This window comes from Thunnus maccoyii, chromosome 1 (assembly GCF_910596095.1).
Source record: "Thunnus maccoyii chromosome 1, fThuMac1.1, whole genome shotgun sequence".
Classification (NCBI taxonomy): Eukaryota; Metazoa; Chordata; class Actinopteri; order Scombriformes; family Scombridae; genus Thunnus; species Thunnus maccoyii.
This window is the reverse complement of record NC_056533.1, coordinates 39,355,946-39,382,788: the sequence shown is the minus strand read 5'-3', so window position 1 is coordinate 39,382,788 and position 26,843 is coordinate 39,355,946. Positions and strand designations below refer to the sequence as shown.

Below are 26,843 nucleotides of genomic sequence, written 5' to 3'. Positions count from 1 at the left end.
TGGATTGGGTGTCACAGGAACAAACACAGACGACTCGACAAAGACCGAACTGAAAACTGGACTATAAACACACAGAGTGAACACAGGTGAAACACATGAGGTAATCAAACACAGGAAGTAAAGGTGAACCAGACACAAGGAGAAAATATTTCAAAATAAAGCAGGAACTAAAGTAAACAGACAAGATAGATAGATAGATAGATAGATAGATTGATAGAGATTGATTGATTGATAGATGACAGATAGATATATAGATTGATAGATAGATTGATTGATTGATAGATGACAGATAGATTGATTGATAGATAGATATATAGATTGATAGATAGATATATAGATTAGTAGATAGATAGATAGATAGATCAATAGATAAATAGATTGATAGATAGATTAATAGATTGATTGATAGATAGATAGATAGATAGATGATTGATAGATTGATATATAGATTGATAGATTGATAGATAGATAGACTGATAGATATATTGATAGATAGATAGATTGATAAATAGATTGACAGATTGATAGATTAATAGATAGATAGATAGATTGATAGATTTATAGATAGATAGATAGATTGATACATATATAGATAGATAGATAGATAAATAGATAGATATATTGATAGATTGATAAATAGATTGATTGATATATAGAAGGTCTTAATGGAGTCAGCAGCAGCTCCTCTCTTCTTCTTCTTCTTCTTCTTCTCTCCTCTCTGAATGTTGATCTGTTGACCTGCACGAGTGTTATTTGTTTAAAGCAGAGTTAATCCTCAATTGTCACGCTCCCGTAATCCCATCGCCGGCCTTTCTTTTCAATCCCATCATCCCCCCTCTCTTGCACACCCTCCCCGGACCTTCAGACGGCGAGCAGAAATCACCACAACAGCCACTCCAACATGAACCAAATGTCAGCCTCACCTCCGCCGAGGAGCCGCAGACGGCCGAGATAATTACAGCCGGCCGCTTGTCTGGCGAGGTCCACCGCCATCGCTCCTCCTCCTCGGGAACGCCGACACAACTGAAGGACTCGGCCGGGAGAGTCAAAGTTTGATCCACCTTAAAATGTGAAGAGCTCCTGACGCCTGAAAGTCACGCTGACTTAAAGAACATTTCCTTAGAAAAGTATATTTGCTGACGAGTTCTGTTCATTTTAATGAAGCGCTGAGCTGTGACCATGAGAGAAGCAGAATCATGTTGGATGTGCCTTTAAAATGATCAATCAACACTTCTTCAGTCAGATATTTCATTGGATATTCACTCACATAAGTGTATGTTTGCATATGATTGGCTGTGTTTCTCTCACATCCAGTGATTTAAATGTTGTTTATTTTGACCCTGATGAAGCTACAAGCTGAAACATGTTGCTCTCATAATAAAGTTATTTTTTATACTTATTATACTGATATTGTGTTAGTGTTGCTGCAGTTTAAGCGCCTTCACTAAAAAATCAAATTACAAAACTTGTAACATAATACTGGGTCAATGAAGAAGAGAGGTTTCTCAGTTTTAGTCGTATTTTTTTTTATTTTACTCTTTTTAAACTTACATGTCAAAGTTTGTTATTGATTTTTAATAATTTGTATCTTTTGAATGTTATATCGATGGAAAACCTCCGATCTGAAAAATGCATTTTTTTGAGAAAACAAACAAAAACTTGTTTTCTTGCAGAATGCTGTTTAAGGACACCTGATACATAATACACTGTTTTTGGACTATATTACTATATTATGTGTTAACAGTACTGTAATAACCATACAAACATACTGCAAACAATACCACATAATATAGTAATATAGTCCAAAAACAGTGTATTATGTATCAGTTATCCTTAACAAACAGCATTCTGCTTTTTTTAAACAAGTTTTCTCAAAAAAGTGCATTTTTCAGATCGGACGTTTTGCACATTGTTTTATTCAAGAAGCAAAAACAATGTGAGAGTTTTTATCTAAAGCTTGTTGTTTGTAACAGTGACTCAAAATAACAAATTGCTACTGAAATCTGAACCCAGTGATTTCTGGTTTGTATTCACACAGTTTTCCAACATTTCATGCAGAATAATTAAGACTCAGACAACTTTATTTATCCTGAAAGGGTGATTCAGTTTGGCAGCGTACCCAGACCATGCATAAGAAAACAAACAAACAAACAAACCAATAACAGACAGCTCGATGCCAGAGACAGTCAGTACACAGGTTCTCACAGACATGTAAATAAATCAACAATAAATAAATACATAATAAATAAGTAAATAAATTCTAGTCCCAGCAATAACAAGCACCAGAATGATTAGTTAAGACAATAAAACTAGTATGGAAATATTCACTCCACATACTGCTATCAGGGTTTAAAAAAATTAAGTCTACAGGTACGGTAAGCCGCAAGGGACAAAAGTGTGTCAGTCAGTCACCGTCTGCTCTGTTTAAAACAGTTAAATGTTGTCACACAGCGCTCACAGTGAGTTTTATCACAGTCTAAAGTTGTCATGCTTCCATTTTTCCACTGGCTGTTAAGTTTCTTAACATGAACCCTGAAACCTGTCGATGCTGAGAGTCTCAGATTTATCACAGCTGACGGTTTTAGAGCCCGTTGTGTCTCCGCTGGACGTCATTCACCGCTCGAAGGGAACAACACCGTCTTGTTTTTATTTATAAAGTCATTTTATTTATCATCATTTTTAAGACTTGGAAACATGAGATACGGTTCACAACAACATCACCATCGCCATGGAAACCCCTCATATGAATACAGACCTACTGCGCTTCTCTACTCCCTTAAATTAGTTTATAACATTTTAAGATTCTGTTGAATAATGTTTTATATAATGAACGCTTGTTTTTCTTCATTGTACTTAGTTTACTGTCTTTTTCTTTGTGTTTTGTGAGTCATTTGTCTCGTGTTTGTGTTGTTTATGATTGTTGATTTTATACTTTTTGTTATACAGTTGTTTTGGTTGTGTGTTAGCAGGACACCGTTGGAGATGAGAGCTTGGTTCTCAGTCGGTTTCCCCTCCTGAAATAAAAAGCGATCTATCTAAAAGCTGAGAGGGCGAGAGCTTTTGTCAGTGTCAGACTTTAGAGTGCGAGCATATGGCTGTTAACTGGAGGCGGTGAGCATCAGTGTCGGTAAAAAAAGACACTTTCTACCTGCGATTCAGCCCAAAACCTGCATCTCTGAGATCTGCTATTAGCTTCTTCCTGCACATGCAGCTGAAGAAGCTGAGTTTGGATTATAATACAGTAACGTTGAATATCTTTTATCTGTCTCCAAATCTAAAAATAATAAACATGTTTCCTGTTTGTGGTTGTTGTATCTAATAAATCATCCTGTGAAGCCAGAAAGCCGCCTCTGGAGATCCACCGCAGGGGATGATGGGTGGTAGGTGTTCACCCTCCCTCACCCTGAGCCCCCCTGCCCCCCCCGCCCCCCCCCCCTCGTCCCCGCCTCGTCCCGTCCGCTCCATCACGCCTCAGGTTTTGTTTTAATGGTAATGAGCAGAAACGGCTGCAGATCAGATGAGGACTGTCGCTCTCAGCTCTGTTTCCTCTCGGGGAGCGGAGAGAGAGCGAAAGGCCTTATTTCTTTTTCATCTCACGCTGCTGCTGCCAGGAAAACTCTCTTCTTTCTTTCTCTCTCTCTCTCTCATGACTCATTTGGACGACGCCACAAGGCCCCGGCGGCGTGAATCCTGATGTCGCCATCGCCTGAGACCAAAGAGCCACAATATAATTATTTTGTTAACAAGCTCACCGCTTACTCAAACAACAGAGTTTCACCTGACACGGCCGTTCTTACAGGTGTTAACATCAACCCTGGAAGAATCAATTACTCTGAAAATCTGAAAGATAAAAAAAAGACGACAACACATCATTCATGCATAATGCAAACCAACAGATTTCAGTGAAACCATTTAGTGGCTTTTTAGCTCAAAATCAAGGCTCGGAGTCATGAATTATGATGAGCAACACACCAGGGCTGCCACATGCACCGTCCTCCGATCTGTAAAATGAACAATTAAGAAGCGGAGCGGCTAATTAAGCGCAGAGATCAAGCGCCTCTCTGTGTTCGCCCCGAAGGAGGTTTTTTTTTTCCAACGGGGGCCTTTGATCAAAGCGACGCCCAAGGAAGGAGCCCCCGTGACGGCACATTTCCTCTGGCTAAACGCAGATTAACGCTGCGCTCACAGGGATCCCCCCCCCTCTATCTCCACCCCCCCTTTACAAAAGAGAAAAGCTGTGTTTTGCAGAAAACTAAAAACTGACACAGCCAGATAACACAACAAATATTTCCTGCTGAACAGGATCCATGAAAGCCGGCGCTTGTTGAATCATCATTACACACATGAAGAAAAAGCAGCGACCAAAAACACTTGTTTGTGAGCCGCAAAATCAAGACAAAATTTCTCACACGGCGTCTTGTTCTCTCACTGCCTGCCGCCTTTCATTCTGCTCTCCAAAGCCAAATGCAAATGAAGCCAGGCTGCTGGAACTTTAAAATTTTTATTTATGCCCGCCTACTGAGTTGCACATGTTTAATCTTTCGCCTTTTCTTTTTCTTCTGCTCTCATTCTTGGGGAATATGCATAAGTTTATCAGGGCCTGCATCCTGACTTTCATGTCAGGCCTTGGCTTCTTGACGGAGACGCAGACAGACGCTGAAAGAGATTGAGGAGTCAGGTAGATGCAGAGTTAGCCCCGCAGGGTTGAATCAGCGAGGTGACGCCCGTGTCTGCTAATTCACCCTGACGTGCTCCTGATGCCAGCCCTTCATTATAAATATTTTTAAAGGGGCTCCGACCTTCTGCGCGCCCCGTCCGGGACCGGAGCGCTGCGTGCGTGCACGAGCCTTTGATTTCCGCTCCTCCGTTGGGTTTCGGGCTCGTCATAATGACAGCGACGCTTGACAGCTCCTCATCACATGCCTCTTGTCGTCTTTTGTGGGAAGTTTTGCAACAATTAGCATAAATATTTCATCTCCTTCCGCCGCTGCGTCGTCCCTGCTGCTGCTGCTGCTGCTGCTGCTGAAACGGTATCCGGCTGAAAGCCTGCCGTGTCCCAGAGATGTCACCGAGCGCTGCCAGAAAACGACAAACCTTTGTAAAGTGTACTTTTCTCCCCATTAACATACAAAGATGAAGCAAGAGAGGCAAACAGCCAAACATATGTACCCTTTGTGGAATCTTTTATTGAACATATTTGGGAGCGACGAGGGTAGAGTTTGATTACGAGAGGAAAAAGCCTCAGTGAATTGCGGCCTGCGAGTATGCAAATCTCCCCCCGCTGCATTTATGAGATATACTTGTACACATTATTTATTTCACACCAACTTATTTACATTCTAGATGGAAAGCCATCCGCTGGAAGTTTACCGAGGGAATCGTCGCTCCCCGCCGCGCACGCAGCGTGCACCGCCGCTGAGTTATGACAAAGTGGGAGAAAGTCAAGAAACTTTCAGGTAAAGTAGTGCAGCGTCTTCCACACAAAGTTTTATCTCAGTCGAATCTTTCAGTCTGCAGATAATGAAGGCGCAGGAACATTATAAGGGCACATAGTACTATGCCAATTAATCTCTGTCTGCTTGTGCCTGCAGCCATCCAGCAGCAAAATTAAATATATACTTACATCTGATTTCAAAGGAGTTGTCAACCCTCTCTGGCTCCAGCGCCCACTGTGGAAGACTTTACTTAAGCTTGAGGAAGAGCATCATTAAAATTAAAGTGAACGAAAAGGGAAGCAGAGAAATTTCACCACTCTCTGCCTTCGGCTACTGCTCAGCACTTCAAAAACAAACTGCACGGGCAAGACTGAATCCAGCGCCGCAGTCAAACGCTCGTCTTTCATTATTTGATGTTGTTTGTAGGCGCTGAGTTGATTAGCTTCCCCCCCCAATGAAAGATGCAGATTACACACAGAGAGACAATGAGCCAAAAACGCTCAGAAAGCACGAACCTCCGAACAGACTGTTGACTATCAACATGTTGGCTGGAAATAAGACAAACTACATACATATACAGTATATATAATAAGAAAGACACCCAGATGTGATGCTGCATCAGGCCAGAGGTGCAACAGACCAGAAATTTCAAGTTATTATCTTTTAAACTCATCGTTTCTCTATTTTTGACGGCTGGGTACGAGCCGGGTTCGGGTCTTAGTTTTCGGCAGGTGCAGAACTCTAGATGGATAATTCTGCTTCATGGTTGTTGGTAGGCGTTTCTCAATATTAGTCTATTCTCCACCTCCAAATTATAAACGTTGTCATTATGAGGTTGGTGAAGTATAACTGAGGTTTGCTCAAGCTGTCAGTTGCTAACGCCCAAATAAAAGATGCAGGCCGTACCCGAGCCCCGAAGTAACTTAAACAAACAAAACGTGTTTTTCTCAACAAATAATTCCTCAACAAATGTATCAGATGTACCATTTTTTCAATAAGGATAAAAATGACAGCCAGTGTGGTCAAATATTGATAATGTCAGGCGGCAGGAAACATGCTAGCAGATTAGCTCGCTAGTGGTTGTGCTAGCTTGGCTAACCTTGTTGGTCACGTTGAGAGTCTGCTTTAGTCTGACAGTGTTTATGATGGTGTTGCTAGGTGCTTAGAAAGTGGTTGCTAGGCAGAACTCTAGATGGATAATTCTGCTTCATGGTTGTTGGTAGGCGTTTCTCAGTATTAGTCTATTCTCCACCTCCAAATTATAAATGTTGTCATTATGAGGTTGGTGAAGTATAACTGAGGTTTGCTCAAGCTGTCAGTCGCTAACGCCCAAATAAAAGATGCAGGCCGTACCCGAGTCATGAAGTAACTTAAACAAACAAAATGTGTTTTTCTCAACAAATAATTCCTCAACAAATGTATCAGATGTACCATTTTTTCAATGAGGATAAAAATGACAGCCAGTGTGGTCAAGTATTGATAATGTCAGGCGGCAGGAAACATGCTAGCAGATTAGCTCGCTAGTGGTTCTGCTAGCTTGGCTAACCTTGTTGGTCACGTTGAGAGTCTGCTTTAGTCTGACAGTGTTTATGATGGTGTTGCTAGGTGCTTAGAAAGTGGTTGCTAGGCTACCGCTAACGCCAGCGTTACATGACGTGTTCAGCTTTGACCTCGAGTGTTTCCATGGAGATGAACTGAGAGTCCTGACTGTGTAACTCATTTAAAGAGAGTTTTTCTGGACAGTTCTTAACGGTTTTGACGTGCAGATCCGCCGCTACTCGGCAGCTACAGTGAGATTTTCCTTTTACATGAACACTAAACACTAAACGAATATATTCACATTAAATCCTCACTGAGCTCCTTCACACACGGACAAAAAACAAAGTATTGTTTTATAAAGTATTGATAAAACATCATCACTTCCTTATTGCTGTGGATTATGGGTAATTTTCTGAGTGGACTCACTGGAAGTCTGCACAAAGTCTGCTTGAGCCTCTTGTGGACTTGATGAATTGTGGATTTGGAGTCAGTGAGCCTGCAAATAAAGATTATTATCATTTATTAATTTCCACTCCAGATGTAGCCAGAATATTCTATGACCTGCTCTTCCTTTTAACGTTCTTCCTAGTTATTATAAATCCTCAGTGACGCTGAGCACGTATAAAAACAGGAGCGGTATTAGCGGCCTGCTTCCCCCTGAAGGCCTGACGCCGTCACAGCTGGCATCTCGTCTTCCCATCGGCCTTCTTCATGGATTATGGAACAAGGCCTTCCCATTAGTGACAAACTGGGACTCCAGTTCCTCTTGTCTTCACACACAGAGGGCAGAAAAACATGCAGAACATGAAATTAAACAAAGGGGATGTTGGACAGCGAGCGTCATCAGGTTGTAACACGATTCACTCGCATCTAAAATAAAACTGATCTAAACCTCCTATCTGCACCTCGTTGTCTTCTAGAGGTGCAAAGTAACTATTTATTTGACAGCTTTAGTTACTTTTCAGATGAAGATTTGACACAATGGATAATATAACAAGCTTTTAAAATACAACACATTGTTAAAGATGAAACCAGTGGTTTCCAACCTTTTTGTCTTTTGACGTCTTACAAAAAGCAGTGTGTAGTCGGGGTCACATTTCACATGTCTATGAGTTGTTAACAGCTCCACCAAATAGTGATTTTTCCCTCTAAACTTCTCACATGCTTTCATTTCAATAAATGTTCAAATGATCCAATATTTCAGCAAAAATCAAAGATTAGAGAAAAAGTCCAAAAACTGAAAACAGATTTGTGTATCAGAACTTTGTTTTTTCTTCTTTCCTCTCCCATTAATCATCTCACCACCCCTCAGATTTATCTGCTGACCCTTTGGAGGGGCCCGACCCCTAGGTTGGGAACCACTGGACTAAACTAGCTAACTGTATATAAAGTAGTGTAAACTAGCTCCACCTCCAGCAGCTACAACAGTAACATGCTGCTCTAACACTGATGCTTCACTATTAATAATCTAATGATGTCATATATAATAATATATCAGTCAGAGGGACCAAACCACTACTTTTACTGCAATACTTTAACTACATCAAGCTCATAATACTTATGTACTTTTACTGCAATACTTTAACTACATCAAGCTCATAATACTTATGTACTTTTACTGCAGTAGGGTTTTTCATGCATTTTTACATTGCTGTACTGGTAATTTTCCACCTCTGTCTTTAAAGACAAACATCTGTATAAACCTCTTCCACACTGTGAAAAGGAGGACCTCCCTTCCTTCTCAAACCACTTCTTTTCTTTAACTCTTTTCTATCTGAATCACCATTTTAATCTGAATTTTCTCAGTTGAGTGTCGTCTGTCGTCGGGCAGATCAAACCACCTCATCTGTCACTGAACTTCCTAACAAAGCCGTCATGTAAATGGACTCAGTCAGCTGTGTCCTCCATCTCTGATCCTCCTCTCCAATACATATATCATCACCATAATAACCCTCAGCTACCCCGCCCCCCCCCCCCCCCCCCCCCCCCCCCCACCGGGTGACCACAGGACCCCACCCCCACCTTCAGGCACCTACAGCACCAGTATGATCTCAAAACATCTCAAATGTTTTCTTTACGCTTGGTGGAAAAGTGTAACGGAAACAGATTTAGCAATTTAATCATTTACACGATGACATCATGAATCATGTGACTTAAACTGAAAACATCAGATCTGTGTGGAGTGATGATGAGGAGACTGTAACCTTCCTCACATTAATACATGAAACTAACAGAAACGTCATATTTCCATCATGTTTTCCATCGTTTGAGCTTTGACTGTTTTAATGACGTCGTCTCGTTGTTTCTTCTTCTTCTGCGACGATTTAACGGCACCGAGTGATTATTTGCTGATATTCACAATTCACTACATTTTCTTTTGAACATTTTTCTGGAAATTCAGTTAAAATATGAACTATATTTGGATGGAATCTGCATCATTGATTAAAAGTTTCCAAATCGGTGTCCTTAACAACTTCTGGAGTGACGTCAACTACATATCCCAGAGAGCCTTGCTGTAAGAGAGACTGTGCTACTGTTTCCTGATTGCAGTGATGAAGTGTTCATACTAGACGTTTAGACATTTCTCAAAACAGAACTGAACCAAAACAACCAGACAGAGACCCGTCAGAGGAAGTGGTCTCGGTTGTTTGTTTGTGACGGACAACAAGGCTGCAAGTCTGAGAATGAATCTGGAATCGAGGTCGATCTGGACTATTGAGAACATTCTCATCTCAATTTAATGATGTGTTTGGGTTCACTAGCGTTAGCTCATACACCTGAACACAAAGAGCCTTTTCACACCTGAATGTCTGAACCAAACGAGGCGGCTGTGAAAGGACTTTTAGTCTTGAGGTTTACTGAAAAGAGCATTTATTGGACATTTTCTGACATGAGATGCCTTTGTGTTGTTGGTTGTTGTCGTCCAGCTACAGACAGTCCACTGACATTCATCCTCATGTATTTTTACTAAGTGAATCGTCTGTGTGGACTTTAACTGCCTCAAATTACTGCTTGATGGATGAATAAAGTAAAAAAAAACCCAAAAGAATGAGACATAAAGAGCATATGCCAGATATGGAGGCAAGAATGTAAATAACAGAACTAATCACAGTTTCTACAAGAGTTGATGTGTTTTGTGGGGATTGGTTCTCGGCTCCGTCCTGCTGAGAGACTCCATCTCATCCCGGCTCCGTTCAGGCTGCGCCGGGCCTCCAGTGAGTTATTATTACATCCTGTGAATATGCAAATTGAAGCACCTCGACGGTGTGTGTGTTTTGATGGAAGAATACAAATCACCGCAGACATGACACTTTTTTAATTTTCCTGATGAATGTAATGCTTCAGAAAGAGGAAGGATTGATGACGGGGCGTAATGAACTCTTTAGCACAGAGAGACTCGGAGGCTTTTCATTACTGCTGTCCTGCGTGAAGACGCTCGTCCCACAAATCTGTCCCGTCCGGCTGGTCGCTGGAGCTCAGAGCGGAGCGGTCCTGATCCAGAGATGTAAGTAATCTGATCACATCTCTGATTCCTCTCATCAGACGGAGAAATTAATTTATCTGTTTAAACAATACAAAATATTATATTTTCCCCTCTCACCCTTCGTGGTGTCTTTGCAGAGGTTTAGAGATCAGTTAAATGGAGATGAACAGAAACTAAAGCAACGTGTTTTTCCATAATTCACAGAGCTCACAGTGAACACGTTTCACTGAGGACTGTTTTTATAAAAAAGTGCAACATCCAGGAGGAAGTTTCTGTCTTTGTGGAGACAGACAGATATCCTCTGTCAGTCATGGCAGCAAAATAATCCTGTACAATTTTGAGACGTCTAAGTGGACGATCACGTGTTTCTTACCTGCTCTGATGACTGAAAAACATCCTGTGCTGCTCTGATTACTACGTTACCGACTCTACTTTTGGCATCATTGTACCACTGAGCAACTTTAACAACAGTTAACGGCCTCCTTCTCCTTCATACACCCACACAAAGCTCCACCACAAACTCCCCACACATGATGAGCATCTGAATAATGTGAATTCACTTCATACAGCAACGACACTGCAGCAGCATGAAGCAGAAATACGTCGTTTTTCCTGCACTTGCAGTTCACACTGTAACTGTAACGTAACTGTCTTTAAGTCTGTTTTAAAGGATCAAGATAATATTTCTCTGGGTCAACGTAGCTGCTCTTAAATTTATCTGCTGAAATAGTTTTAAGAAATTATACCTGCTTGTGCATCAGAACTGGATTTTGTCCATTATGACTTATTAACTGGACGTCACTGGTTTGTAGTGTGTGACGGTTGTATTTATCTGTTTATGTTTGTATTTATTGTAACAGTGTTTATGCTGCAAATAAATATATTTTAATCTTAATGAGACTTTTCACATGTTTAAATAAAGGCCCCAAAAATTATTTAAAAAACCCTCCTGTGATCAATCAATCAATCAATCAATCGATCAAACTTTATTTAAATTGCACCTTTAATACAAGTCAAATGACGTACAGGATGGTAAATATGGATTTGGAGACTAATGGACACCAAAATAAGTAAAAAAGCCCCAAAAAACACTGTAACCTAAACAATAACAGACGAGTTTGATGATGTCGTGAAGGAGCGGTGCATCATGGGAGATGTTGTCTTCATTGTTAAACAGTTGCTGATGAAAATTGATGTGACGTGTTTGAGACAGAAGAAGAAAAGAAGAGAAGTGAAATCATGTATTAAAGTTATACTCACGCTACTGTTAGCGTTAGCTTGGTAGCTGCTATGAGCCTCTTTGTAGTAAGATGGATCAATATTGATATTTATCAATAAATTAGGTCTATACTGGATTACTGTAATGCAAAATAGCAGCAATTAATGACAAAAAAATATGCTGTGTAGCAGAAAAAATGCAGTTTGACTGTTTGTGAGTGTAATTCTGTGATTTACAACGAGGGTCATGTGACTGTTCAGCTGTTAACTAGTTATGTTGTAACTGGGCTGAGTGTGAACTTACACTTGTTCATTATATATAACTGTCCGTACGTAGTTCAACCAGACCAGTTTAGTAACTGGAACCATTATAACAAACCACAGGTCTGTTCTGTGTTTCTCCAGAAGTTACAGCAGGTAGACAGGATGTGACGCCGCTGACAGGACGTTACTTTGATTAAAATGAAATGAACATTTATTTGGGTTTGAATATTGTTGGAAACATTTGGGATAATGTCAGTAATATATAATGTAGGTCTCATCGTTTTTAGACAATTTAATGTGGAAAATTTACATTTCATGTCTTAAATGGAATAAGACAACAATAAAAGATGAGTAGTTAAGATAATAAAAGCTTAGTAAAAGATAATACAAGCAATAAAAATAACCAAAATAAAATACTACACTAAATATATAGATTATAATAAAACAGTAAAACAAATGATGATAATAAATAAATGAGATATATAATAATAAAACCGTGAAAATGTGAAATACTACATAAAAACCAATATTTTCATCTCCTCCTGATGGTGATTAATTGATTATCAGGAACTGATTGGATCCATGAAGATCGACTCTCGGTCACATGACCAGTCCGAGTCTTCTGTTTTCTTGGACCTTTGATGGGAAACCTTCAGTCGGCCTTTGTGCTGCAGCGTGTGTGTGTGTGTGCGTGTGTGCGTGTGTGTGTGTGTGTGTGTGCGTGTGTGTGTGTGTGTGTGTGTGCGTGTGTGTGTGTGTGTGCGTGTGTGTGTGTGTGCGTGTGTGTGTGTGTGCGTGTGTGCGTGTGTGTGTGTGTGTGCGTGTGTGTGTGTGTGTGTGTGTGTGTGTGTGTGTGTGTGTGCGTGTGTGTCCTCCATTCATTATGAGGCCAGTTGATTTTCATTTACTCTCTCGCCTTCGACAATTAAAGGGAAGCAGCTGAGGAGGTGATGGAGGGACCGGGACGCCCAGAGGTCGCCCACCACTTTAAGTGATAAATTAAATACTATTAACCAGACTCCTCCCCCACCTCACACACACACACACACACACACACACACACACACTCTGTCCCGTCACTGTAGACTAAACACATGAAGAACCAGTCACAACACTTACAGGCAACTAGAACCATTTAAATTATTATTATAATAAGATTCCTCAGGTTACAAATATGAAATAAACATTATTTCTTCTGTATCTTCCTGTAGCCACAAATATCTCTGAGCCGAGGTGTCTGTACGTATCTGAAGCTAATGTTTATGTTCACCTTATAAAACCATGTGACTGTAATTTTGTCTTTTAACTTCCTGTTTACTAGTGTGGATATGAGACACAGCATCACATGCGTTAACTTATTCTAACTAATATTATCAATATAATGTCATTTAGTTGGATGAAAAAATGTTTTAAATCATGTTGATAAATTAGATTACAGACCATCTGATTGTTCAGTAATAACTTAATACTATATATATAATATTAAGTAATAATACTGTACATTAGCATCAGATCTCTTGAAGTTTTTCACCACAGAAACAACGACAGTAACAAAGTAAACTCGCTGTAAGCTGAGCTGTCGGGTCACATGACCTCCTCCAATATGTGGACATGTGTTCCCAACTGTGTGATTCAGGGCTGAGGCTGCTGAGTAGTAGCCATAGCAACCGGAGGTTACGAGGCAAAACAGGAAGTGGAACAAGTAGAAAACCGGGCCTGAGATCGATAATATTTCCTCAAGTCATCCCTGTTGTCCCTCCTTTCTGTTGTTGTCTCGTCCTCCCAGTCATCATGTCGTCCTCCCAGTCATCATGTCGTCCTCCATCTTGTTCTGTCTCTGTCGTGTTGTCCTCCCGGTCGTCTCGCTTGTCGTCTTGTTGTCTCATCGTGTCGTCTGTTGTTTCGGGTCTTGTGTCAGTAAACAAACAGGTGTTGTGTAGTTTTACCTTCACACTTTTATTTCCCGCTCATCCCTCCTGCATCCACGGCGTCCTCGTCTCTCTGCGTGTGTGTGTGTGTGAGACAGACAGAAACCTGGACCGTGAGCCTGGAGTCTGTCGGAGCCTCGTCCACAACAAAACACATATTAGCATTAGAGAGCAAACTAACATATTAGTGTGCAGTTCATCTGATGGGACGGGAGGCTCGGTGCAATTAGTCATCCGGCGGGGGGACAAACACAATTACAGCGAAGCAATAACAGAGTGCAGAGGCAAGAAAAAAAAGAGAAACTCCTGACCTCTGCATCTCGCCTCCATTTAAATGTTTGATGTCTCATTGAATTAGTATCACAGTGTGAAAGACAAAGCTAATGGAAATGAGCCAGAGACAGGCAATACTGCTGATTGGGCCTGATATAATTAGAATAATATCACGTCCGGCGTTAATAACAAGGAAAGGAAATAAATAACGGGGAGATCAGTTAATAGCCGCCGCGTTAAAACGGCTGCGTTTTAAATATGCCGAGGCCAGCGCTTCTTTCTGTTTACTCATGGGCCGCTGATCGTCTGAATATTGATGTGGCGGAGCGATCGGCGGTGAAGGATCCTCCGCCCAGGCGGGGAGGCTTCTTCATCTTGATTATTCATCTTGATAAATACATAAGGACGGACAAAATTATGGCTGTTTTTCAGCCGGCAACTGGTTTATACTGGGTGTGAATTAGCTGTGCTGATGAATGGGAGGACTGAGTCTGACTGCCTGCTCGCACTTTATGAGACTCTTTGAGTTTATTTTCTGTGTCCACAAATATTAATTTGCTTGTGACAGGAAGGAAAATGATGTTTTGTTTTTTGTGGGAGTCTTCAGTAAACGTCCTCAACAGCTTTAGTTGTTTTTATCCTCGAGGGAAAATTATCATTACAGTTGTCATCTTTAGGAAACGATCAGGAAACTGCAGAAGCAGAAAATAAAGTGTTAACGCAGCATTTTCTGAACGCTAATTAGCAGAAGTTTCATCCGGTTTCTGATTGTGTTTGTGTCTTTAAGTTACAAAACTATTATTTATTTTTTATGGCCTAATGGAGGCGTTACCGTCCACTAGGACTCAACGATGAACTGATTAGATTTTGGTGGTCAAAGGTCAAAGGTCACTGTTTTTGGCCCTAACTCAAGACTTCATACGATAATTCTGACAAAGTTTCACACTGATGTCTAACAGGATAAAATGGTGAAGTGATGACATTTTATATTCAAAAGGTCAAAGGTCAACTTCACTGTGACATCATAATGTTCTGCAAAATCACTTTTCTGGCCGTTATTCAACGCTATAACTCAGGAACAGAAGCAGAGATTATGATCATATTTCACATTTGGTCAGATACTGAACTCCTTTTTGTTCATAAAATGTGATGAATTAAATTAAAGTCACGATAAATTTAACACATCGAGTTCTCGTCTCCCTGATTCATTTTTTTTTCATGAGCTGAGAAGTGAAGTGAAATGAACGTGTTGTTTGGAGAATCAAAGTTCTTTCCTCCTCTGTTAATCTTTAATATTAATATATTCATTTCACTGTATCCTGCTGTGATAACTGTTGAGGTTTGGAAGAAGGATGTTCTGAAAATTTAAATAATAATAATAACATGAAAAACTGACTGGACTCCAGTGCAGCTCGCCTTTGCTAAAGCTAATTTATGGACATTTTCCTGAACTTGTGATTGAAAAATCAAATTTGATGCTGCGACATCTTAGTAATTGAGTTTATTATAACATATTAATTAGGCAGCAGTTTGACTTGAAATCAATATAGATATCAATCACATAAACTACTATTTAAAAAAAAATATACACACTGATTATAAAACAAAGTTAAGATAGAAAAACGCCTCCATTACCAAAACCTCAGTCCCCACATGGAAGCTGATGGAAGAGACCTGCTGCGCTGCTGGAAGCAACATGGCGCTGCGCTACGTGTACCTGCTAGCATCAGTAGCATCTGCTAGCTTTAGTAACATCTGCTAGCATCAGAAGCATCTGCTAGCATCAGTAACATCTGCTAGCATCAGAAGCATCTGCTAGCATCATCTGCTAGCATCAGAAGCATCTGCTAGCATCAGTAGCAGTGAGCGAACCTTCAGCTCAGCTTCATCTGTGGAGGCTTAATGCACAAAGACTGTTCCTGTGAGGTTCTACAGCAGATGGACTGTAGCCATGTTTATATATATATATATATATATATATATATATATATATATGTATATGTATATGTATATATACGTACATAATGGACTATTTGTTTTTATGTTAACTGTTCATTGTGTGTTCCTCAGTGTTTGGTTTTCGATACTCATCCCTGTCTGAGGTAACACAACCTGTTTCTTACTTTGTTAATAAAAAGGTTTTATATTTCAGTCTTTGTGGAAGCAAACTTTGTGTCTGTCAAACTCTATTTGTCTGTTTGTCTGTTTGTGTGTTTGTCTGTTTGTGTGTTTGTCTGTTTTGTATTGTGTTGATTTGAGAAACTATTTGACATTAATCAAACACATCGGGGCCTCGGCCTCTCATGCAGGACTCTAAATGGCATCACCTTCATTTTCATCCTGAAACTAAACTCTTCTTCTTCTCTGCATAACATTCTTCACCTTCAGTCAAAATAAGGAGTGTGTGTTGATATGAGAAGCACAGAGCGTATAAAAACCAGCGAGGGGAACCTCATTAATGTCATATCCTGCAGCGATTCGCCGCCAACAACAACACGACCTGCCGACTTCACCTGAAGAAGAAGAAAGAAAAAAAAAAAACAGGCGGCTGATTGGCACAGAGAAGCACTCCGGGTTAAAAAAGGGGGGAAACACAGAGAGGGGACGTGAACATCCATCGCACTTCAAATATTATCTCACAGCATCAGGACTGATGGAGCGCCGGGCCGCGATGCACGGCCCGCCGCGCCTCCCATCATCCATCTGCTGAGTGTACGAGGTCTGAGACTCCATTACTCTAAATCTACCTCCTGCTCTGCTGATCTAATGCACATTTGAACCAATCAACAGCGTGCATTCTGATCACAGTGTAATGGATTATGAAGAGCGAAGGTTGGCGTACGGAGACGCAGAAACGACAGGCTGAGATACAGCCGCCGCCGCCGCCGCCGGCAGCGCTGCCAGCGAGCGTCCAGAACGAGCCGAGATAATAACTCCTCTCTGATTCTGGTCTGCAGGATTAATCCAGACCTCGGCGGCGGTGAGACGGCCGGTCGGTGACTTCCTGTTAATAATATTCCTGAACGCTGAGAAAGCAGCGATCTTGAATTGTTCCGCTCAGTGTCGGCGTCGCCTGCATTAACCCCTCCCTCCTCAGAGCGCCGTTAGAGACGACCTGGTGGGATTAAAGCAACGCTCATCACATGAAACACACACTCAGCCTCACTCAGCGTGTGTGTGTGATGCAGGAAGGTTATCAGCCGCCATGTTTCAGATGACAGAGAGGGAAAGTGTGACTCTACACTGTAAGAAGTGAAATCATATTAAACATGAGAACAGAATCTAAACACGTCCAGTCATGAAGTCTCGCTGACTGTAAAGATGTTTTAACTGGCTGGACTTTCAGAGGGACGTTTGTTTGTTCTCACAGTAAACTAAGACGTTTGACTGTTTGTTTGAGGTTTATGTACATGTGATCACAAATTCTTGGTCTTAATTGTCATGTGCGTCCTACATGATGAAAGTGTCGAAACAGTTAAATCATATGAATATTTTGGTGCTTTTTCAACGATCAGTTTAAATTAGAAGTGAAGTAGAAGCAGCAGAGAATTCAGCTTCTCCGTCGTCCCGTCGTCCCTCGGTTGGTTTTATTTAAAAGCAGTAAAACAGTAAAAAGACAGAAACATCTGTTCAAAGATCACCGCAGTGAAACAGAGGTTTGAATTATTTTTTCCATCCAACGAATCATCAGAGATTATTTTGTCTTCATCTGTTCTTGGGTGTCGTTTTGTTTTAAATCCTTCATTCTCTCTGTAGATCTCAGTATCATCACTGTCTGTAGATGTTTTATCTCATGTTTTTGTATTTTATCTATTGATGCTTTAATTGTTTTTGTTTACTGTATATTGTCTTATAGATTTGTTTGTTTGTGCAACAAGCTGCTACATGTCTAGATTAACAACCTAATATGCTTTATTATTATTACTTCTTACCATCATTTTTTTGCTCTTCCACTAATGTTTATGTATATTTATACGTCCAACATCTACATTAACATCTAATATACCAGCAAATATCAGTCAGATGCACAAAAACCCTCAACATGCACAAACAACTTTAATCATGTAAAAGTCAAATAGTTTTTTTTTAACAGATGTTTGTAATAGAAATGTAAGAAGTGTCAAATTCTCCTTCTGATGAATATCAGCTGTGATTCATCTGGACTTGACTTCAGTCGCTGTTCAACAAAAACGTTTAATTTAGTCTTTCAGTGGTTGAGAGCAGATCTAATGTCTCTAATTGTGACACAAAACTGGATTCTGTAAGAAATCATCTTCCTCTTTTCTAAGTTAAAAGTCGACACTGTGGAGCTGCAGAAGATGAGCTGCACCTCAGGTCACTAAACTCCCAGACAAATATGAGAAAATACCCAAATATCTCAATAACTTCCTCTCTGGTTGAAGGCCAAAGTGTGTGACACGTGCTGCGAAGCCTCAATGAATCATGTAACTACAGGAATTCATTCACCTCGTTAACTCTGCTGGACCTTCTGCAAAATAACATTTTCTTTTCCTTCCCGCTTCAATAAAAGTCTGAAAATAAAAATCTAAAACTGGAGCAGATCTACTCGGATGTTTTCAGCTGCTTGTGTGCAGAATGAAAAAAAAAAAAAAAAAAAAACAGGCAGCGTTTTCATTTCCAAGAACTACAAGAGAATCAGAGATTAAAGAGATAAAACTTTAGTCTTTTATGTCTTAAGCACTTTGCTAATTAGCGGAGCAGCAGCGGAGACGGAGGATGGAATACATTTAGTTAAATGGAGTCAGAATAAAAAAAAACAGGAGTGAATGAACGGCCCCCCGGGGAGCGACGGGTCGCTTCATTACATGTCGATGGAAATGATGCAAGCAGCTGCTCAGACTGCACATTACACCGCTCCGCACTGTAAAAAATAACAACATGGTTTTACTTCAAAACCTCAAGACTGACCGACCATATATGAGCTTACAAGCTTCCCTCCACTCATGTTAAGACATAAAAAGACTCTGATACAAATGTTAACACCACTCCTACAGAGAGAGATGCATTATGGGTTGTTTTTAGCCTTTATGTTGCTAGGCTAGTGACTTGTTTCAAAACGTCTTTACTGCAAAAACAGAATAAATCAAATTCTGTACTATAAGAATGAAAACAAAATATGCTTTGAATGGTTGACATCCTTTTATAATTACCTCGTTAAAAATCTTCAAACCATCATGTAATAATACTCTCTGAATCTGTTAATATTGTTGATTTCACTGTAAAGTTCATTCTCAGTGTCACACTTGTGTCAGTTGTTTACTGAGGTTAGATATAGATTTTTAATTTGCCTACATATAAATATATGGACTCTTCTCCTCTGTAGAGCCGTGACGTTTAGCCCACAAACCTCTAAGACTTCTGGGAAACAGTGTTCATTAATTAAAGGCTGCTAAAAATACATAAATATCGAATAAACAACATTAGATGAAGTTTCAGAAAACTCTCGTCCGTATCTAAACATATGAAACGAGGTTTTCTTACTTCTGGAACAGAATCCTGAAGTTCTGGTTTGACTTTGGCCCTCTGTAGACTTGAAGCCTAAAAATATGCTTTGGGTTGTATTTACGTGCATATAAGGTGAGTGAAACGTGAGCTTATATATGCAGCTGTAACACTTTCAGTGTTAGACACTCGATTTGAATACAAAAAAACCTCAGTAAGAGCAACGTCCCTCCTCCAGAAAACCACAAATAAAAACAGAGCAAATAAAGATTTCATGTTCACTCACTGTCTGTCTCGTGCTCTCTCTCTCATTGCTGTATTGACCACAGTTCGGACGATAAATGGAGAGATATCTTGCCACGACTGGCCCCAAACTCCTGAGTTCAGAGAAACTTTCCTCCTTCAGCAGATGAATGTGAAAAAACAAACTCTGCACAGAGAAGAAGAACAACACCCAACAAGCAAAACATGTTTTTTTGAGCGGAAGAGGACATTAAATTAATTTGAAACTAATAAACTGAGTTAATCATAAAGAAATGAGTTGATTTGACTCGACAGTATATTTTTTACAGTGTTCTCTGCTCTCCAGCACTGATGCAGTGTGAGAGTCGGAGTCGAGGCCTCCTGATAACTCGAAACGCCTCGCTCGCCTTGTATCGCAGCAGCAGCAGAAGAAGAAGAAGAAGAAGCACATGTTTAATTCATCGAGCGTGCACGTCCCTCAAGTTAATTCCACCGCGGGCAGTGTTTATTTCTGCTTTGTACTTTTGTTTAAAGCCAGTTGTTGACAACTCTTGAACATGTCAAACTATCACCGCTAATAATTGCTTAAGGAGCTGGAACTTTCTGCAAATGTTGGTTCCAGCACAAAACACTCCTCCTCCTCCTCCTCCTCCTCCTCCTCCTCGCTCTCTCTCTGCTCCTGAAAGTCTCTTAGATGAATTTTTGATTTTTTCCTCTTCAACGCCCGACTCTCAGCAAAAAGATTCCCTCTGTAATTCAAAGCGATGGCTGCGAGAGAGAGAATAAAAAAGAATAATGTAGCACCGCCGCCGCTTCTTCTTCCGAGATTCTTTTTTTTTTTTTTTCTTGTCATGTTCGGTGGGAAAAAAACTGTCAAGTGCTGCTCTTTTTCTTTCTTTTTTGATTAGTTCAGTTTCTTTTCTCTGTCTCTGGCTTTTTGTTCTTGACCCAGGAATCCTAAAGAGGCTCCTTCTTCTTCTGTGGTGGAGTTGGGAATAATAATGTTATGCTGAGGAAGATGAATCGGTACATGCGCCGGCCCCGGGGCGGTATACACCTCTCTCTTTGGGTCAATGCCATTTCTCTTCAGATCGCGACGCCGCCACTCAACTGGAGCTGCCAGTTGATTAATCCCAATTAGACGGGCTGTCACTTTCCTGCAGAGAGGGAGGGTTTCCTCTCAGAGGCAGTGCTGAGCAGGAAAGAGGATTCTTCCACACGTCTGTCTGTGATCCGTCAGTCTCTCTCTGCAGAATAATGAGTCTTGTCTCTGGGCCTCGACTCCTCTACAGACGGTTCACGGCTCTTTTTGTCTGTCACTCCTCACTGTTGCGGAGGAGACAGGAAACATCCACATCACAGTGTGTTCATCTCCGTACATTTACTCAGCGTCGGTGCAGACTTTATGCAGAACACATTTAATGACTTTAATACGTTCACACAGAAGAATAATCAAACACAATGAGACGACAGGACAAGATGATCAGTACGATGATACTGACGCAACATAAGGAGAACAGATCATTCTTATTGCTATGTTCTTGTCACATGATCGAGACTGGGTTCCCATTTACACTTGTGATTACAAGTGCTTTGTATCCAGATTACATCCGGATGAGATTTGAGACATTTTTATTTACCTTTGGCCACATCTGTGCGTCTCTGTTGGTCAGATCACAAATCTGATTACAGTCTGTCTTTGTTTTCCAAGAAGGATTGAAGTAATCCACCCGAATCTGGTTGGTAACTGCCCAAAAACACCAGAAGAAGAATAACTTCTGCACTTTAGAGTGATCAATAGTCCAAAGTTTCACCGCAGAATGAACCATGACACACATGTTCCCATTTCACTGGCAGCACCTGACAGACAAATAGCTTTAAGAGTAATGCTAGACTTTGGAAGGAGGACAAATGTAGCTGCACAGAAAGGTATTAAAACCCGGTCACATTAGAAAGTGTCTCTGAGCGTCTTCATGAAATATTTGGTTCAAGGACAGTTTTGTGAATTACTTGTGGAACAAAAACTGAGTCCTAAAGTTAGAATTGACACAAACAATAATGTTTCTTCTAACTCCGGTTAAAACTACTTTAGGCCTGAGGATGTTTTGTGAATACGACCCCTGGACCAATAATCATTGTTTTACTTTGAATCCAACGTGCTGAAGCACAGAGACAAAATATTTCAAAGTCCTGAATCTTACAGACTGCAAAACTCTGGCTTTAAAATTCAACTGAAGTCACATTTCATTCTCCCTCTTTGCAGTCAAAAATAATGTCAACATGGGACATGGGATGATTGACAGCAGCTGGGGGGGCGTGTCGGTGTCTGTGTTTGATTGACAGCAGCTGGAGGGGCGTGTCTGTGTTTGATTGACAGCAGCTGGGGGGGCGTGTCTGTGTTTGATTGACAGCAGCTGGGGGGGCGTGTCGGTGTCTGTGTTTGATTGACAGCAGCTGGAGGGGCGTGTCTGTATTTGATTGACAGCAGCTGGAGGGGCGTGTCGGTGTCTGTGTTTGATTGACAGCAGCTGGAGGGGCGTGTCTGTGTTTGATTGACAGCAGCTGGAGGGGCGTGTCGGTGTCTGTGTTTGATTGGCAGCAGCTGGGGGGGCATGTCAGTGTCTGTGTTTGATTGACAGCAGCTGGAGGGGCGTGTCGGTGTCTGTGTTTGATTGACAGCAGCTAGGGGGCATGTCGGTGTTTGTGTTTGATTGACAGCAGCTAGGGGGCGCGTCGGTCTCTGTGTTTGATTGACAGCAGCTAGGGGGCGTGTCGGTCTCTGTGTTTGATTGACAGCAGCTGGAGGGGCATGTCGGTCTCTGTGTTTGATTGACAGCAGCTGGAGGGGCGTGTCGGTGTCTGTGTTTGATTGACAGCAGCTGGAGGGGCGTGTCGGTGTCTGTGTTTGATTGACAGCAGCTGGAAGGGCGTGTCAGTGTCTGTGTTTGATTGACAGCAGCTGGAGGGGCGTGTCAGTGTCTGTGTTTGATTGACAGCAGCTGGAAGGGCATGTCAGTGTCTGTGTTTGATTGACAGCAGCTGGAGGGGCGTGTCGGTGTCTGTGTTTGATTGACAGCAGCTGGAGGGGCGTGTCGGTGTCTGTGTTTGATTGACAGCAGCTTGAGGGGCGTGTTGGTGTCTGTGTTTGATTGACAGCAGCTGGAGGGGCGTGTCAGTGTCTGTGTTTGATTGACAGCAGCTAGGGGGCATGTCGGTGTTTGTGTTTGATTGTCAGCAGCTAGGGGGCGTGTCGGTCTCTGTGTTTGATTGACAGCAGCTGGAGGGGCATGTCAGTGTCTGTGTTTGATTGACATTAACTGGCAGGCTACTGGTGTTACACTGTAAACAAACTGCTGTAGTTGTAAGTTATGGACAGACAGCATGTCGCTAACATGGATTCTGAAGAGCAACAACTGAACCAGCATCTAATGGGTCTGAAGTCAGATTTGCAGGTATGTTTATATGTTAATGTTCTGCAGCTGAACAACTAATTAGCTACCTAGCATGCTAACTGATGTTAGCGGTGCATAATGACTCCAGCTACATAAGATGATGCTGGAACAGTATTTAATCAATATAATGTAAAACTAGGGGGTGCCATCATGAAACCAAAGAATGTAAAACACAAATTTCTCTTTTTTTTCAGACACTCACCAGAAATTCACCTGATGCTGTTTTCTTTTACCACCTTTTAACTTTGTTGGAACATTAAAGTCGGCTGTTCTGTCTGTGAAAACAACGCTGTTGTTCTGTTTATTTGCTCTGTTGTCTCACTTCTTCTTCATCTTCTTGTAATGAACTGACTGCGTCTGCTGACGGCTCAGAGGTGAGCACTAATGTTCCCTGTTGTTTTTTTTTGTTTTCCGCAGGCTGTAAACAACCGTGTTCCACTGATACACAAGCACTGCTAGTCTTTATATTACAGCTTATTAAATATTCATGCAGCTTCTTCTGAGTAAAGTGTCAACAGGGTATTTACGACGATATGGCAAATATTGAAAACTACAGTGAGACAGATGTTTTTAAAGGAAAACGTGAAAACATGTTCAATTTATGATCTGATGCAATAAATGTCTCTCTGCATGTGGTGGTTACATAGATACATACATAGATAGATATAGTGAAAGTTATATCTAAACACGTCTAACTCTAAAATACTGGCAAACAGAAAACTGTACTTTACAAAACTTTACTGCATGATTTGTTTCCACACGTTGTTCCTCTTTTTAACAGTAGCTCGTTAAATACACGTCTTTGAGAAACCAGAGACTGGGTTTGTTTACAGCATTTCTATAACTCTATTGTCTGATCTGTTAGTGTGTAATGTGTGTAACGAACCTACAGACAATTATCAGTGACTCTGCAGCTCCCCTTGACTTAATGGAGCTCAGAAGTCTGATTTTAGATGCAGTTGTGTTTTTTTTTTTCTGGTTAAATGTGTTTAAAGATCCTGTTTTAAATCCTGCGGGTGTGAAATTCAGCCAGAACAACCATTAAGCAGATCTGAGTCCACCTTAAAGAGCAACGTGGTGCTGACTTCATCACCGAGAACAAACAGCACTTTAGGAAATGAGGCGCCGTCTCTGATGAATCTGCCACCGCGTCCAGACGGCTCATTTCGGCGGCGTTGGCTCGGCGTTATGGCCGCCATCATCAGATTAATAACCTCCACTCTGGACCGGTGCGGCGATTCAGCCACGGGTTAATTAAACATTTACATATAGATGCCCAGCTATCTATTGTAGCGGGAGATAATTTATACCATCAATATGCACTTTAATCAGAAGCTACAGGAGTGCGTATGTTAGCGTGCTCCGCTAATTGGCACCATGCTGGCTGCTGTTTTGGAGCTCCGAGACAAACGGAGTTCAGACTCTCAACGTTTCCTCTCTAATGTGTTTTTCTTCTTTTCCATCTTCCAGATCTGTGCTCTTGTTCTGACAGGATGCTCTTCACCCCCCCCACGGTCCCCCTGAATGAACCTAAACATGTTATTTTATCCCTTGAATGTCCTCAATTTCTTCATTAAATCCAGATGAATTCTTCATTAGACAGCGAGGGTCAGAGTCAGTTTATTTATACATGAAGATTCAGTATTTAAAGGAGCTTTTAGAAGCTTTTGTGTAGGTTTACAGAGTTATTAATGTGTTATTAAAGTTAAATGACCCATTAAATGACCCCTTACTCATTACAGTCATTCAGTTAGTTTAATTAATTTCTGAATTCTTAATAAAGATTAAGATTGTTCTTTTGGTTTGTTCTGATCTCCTTTTATACCTTTTCTTTATATTAGAAAATCAACAGTTATGGTTCAGACTGTTACACTAAAACTATTTAAATAGTTGTTTAAGAAGGTCGTATTCTCCTTTAACGACTCCAGTGACTGACTTTACGGGGTTTGTGATGGAGGTTCAGGTTCTATCTCTGTTATCTCTGTTTGACGCCACCAGACGTCGTTCATTTATGTTATCAATTAATCTATAATTTTGTCATCAAAGGGTTTTCCTTAATCGAATCGAAGGTCTAAGGATAGAAGCTGTTGTCCAGATTGTGATTTATGATATTGGACTGTAGAAGTAAAACTTGACTTGAATGAAGGTGAGATTAATGTAAATATGAGGTTTTATTTAAGAATTATTAAAGAGTAATCTACAGATTAACCATTGCACTCCTATAACTCATTATAACTAATGTTTTTTAAAGAATGAATTGTTAAAAGTTTAGTATATACTGTATCTATGGATGAAAGCTGAGGTGAGAGTGAGAGTGATGTGTCACTCAAAAGCCGTCCAATCAGGTTCCAGATTAAATTGTTATTTGTTCGGGAGTCTGTCTGTCAAGTATGTGTGTATTAGACAGTTACAGCTCGTCTACACACACCAACTGTGATCTAAAGCGCATTTTTACGCTTTAAGCTTATTTTTGTCCATTTTATGAACATAACTACAGTGAACTTATCTCTCGGTGCTGCTGCAGGAGACCACCAGTATGCATTCATGTAACATTAATGCATGTCACTAACTTTGCTTCTTCCCTGGAGTTTGTTGTGCTTTCTCATCTCGCAGGAAACCCTGGGTTGCAGGCTGAGCCTCCGCGGTCCTTCGCGGTCCTGTCGGCGTCCTTCCCTGGCTGTTGCTACTTATTGTTATTGTTATGATTGTTATTCTGTCCTCCCTCCTCCCCCTTTCCCTCTTTATTTCTCTCTCTCAACCCAACCGGTCAAAGCAGATGGCCGCCCACCAAGAGCCGGGTTCTGTTTGAGGTTTCTACCCGTTAAAGGGGAGTTTTTCCTTACCGCTGTCACCACGTGCTGCTCATGGGGGAATTGTTGGGTCTCTGTAAATTAAAGAGTTCAGTCTCGTCCTGCTCTACAGGTGGAGGCCTGAACATGGACGTATTAATAGCAATGATTCAGCGCCGCCGCTCAGCCTCCCTAGTGGTCAACGACAGTACTGCAACTAAAAAAAAACCCCTGCAGCCCAAAAAGCATTTTCCTCACAGACCGCCATCACAAAGACGTCTTCGACAGGACGCCTCCACCTGCAGACGACTTAATTATTACTCTTTTTGACTTGTTTTATATTTATAAAACTAGAAAGGCGATTTTTTTATGTGCATGACGTCATCTTAATGTGAAATCCTCTAGCGGACTATTTTCAGCGGCGGATGAATCTGCGTGTGGTGCTGTAGCGAGTATTTCTGTGGGATTGAGTCAGAATAAAGTCCCGTGTGTTCATGTCGCTGTTTATTCATGTGAGCAGGTGGAGTTTGATGCCGATTAGACGCGTTTGCAGAATGAATGAGTCGCCCTCCTCTCGCTGTTTGAAGCCGGGCGGATCGTTAAGCTCGTTAACGCCTGAGGAGGGAAACTGATTGGATGGATCCTTCCTTCCTTCTTCTTCTACCTACATCTTAATGTTTTTCTTTCTCCTCCCTTCCTTCTATCTATCCTGTCCTCCTTCCTTGTTTCTTGTATCTCTCCTTTCGTAACTCTTC

The 26,843-nt window shown here is 41.1% G+C and overlaps 1 long non-coding RNA gene across 1 annotated transcript; it reads left to right on the top strand.

The window, feature by feature from the left end:
- Nucleotides 1-4,273: 4,273 nt before the first annotated feature.
- LOC121903961 lies at nt 4,274-6,314 on the top strand. The gene is made up of 2 exons (XR_006098150.1): nt 4,274-5,098; nt 5,344-6,314. It is a non-coding gene; the product is annotated as an uncharacterized LOC121903961 (long non-coding RNA).
- Nucleotides 6,315-26,843: the final 20,529 nt, after the last annotated feature.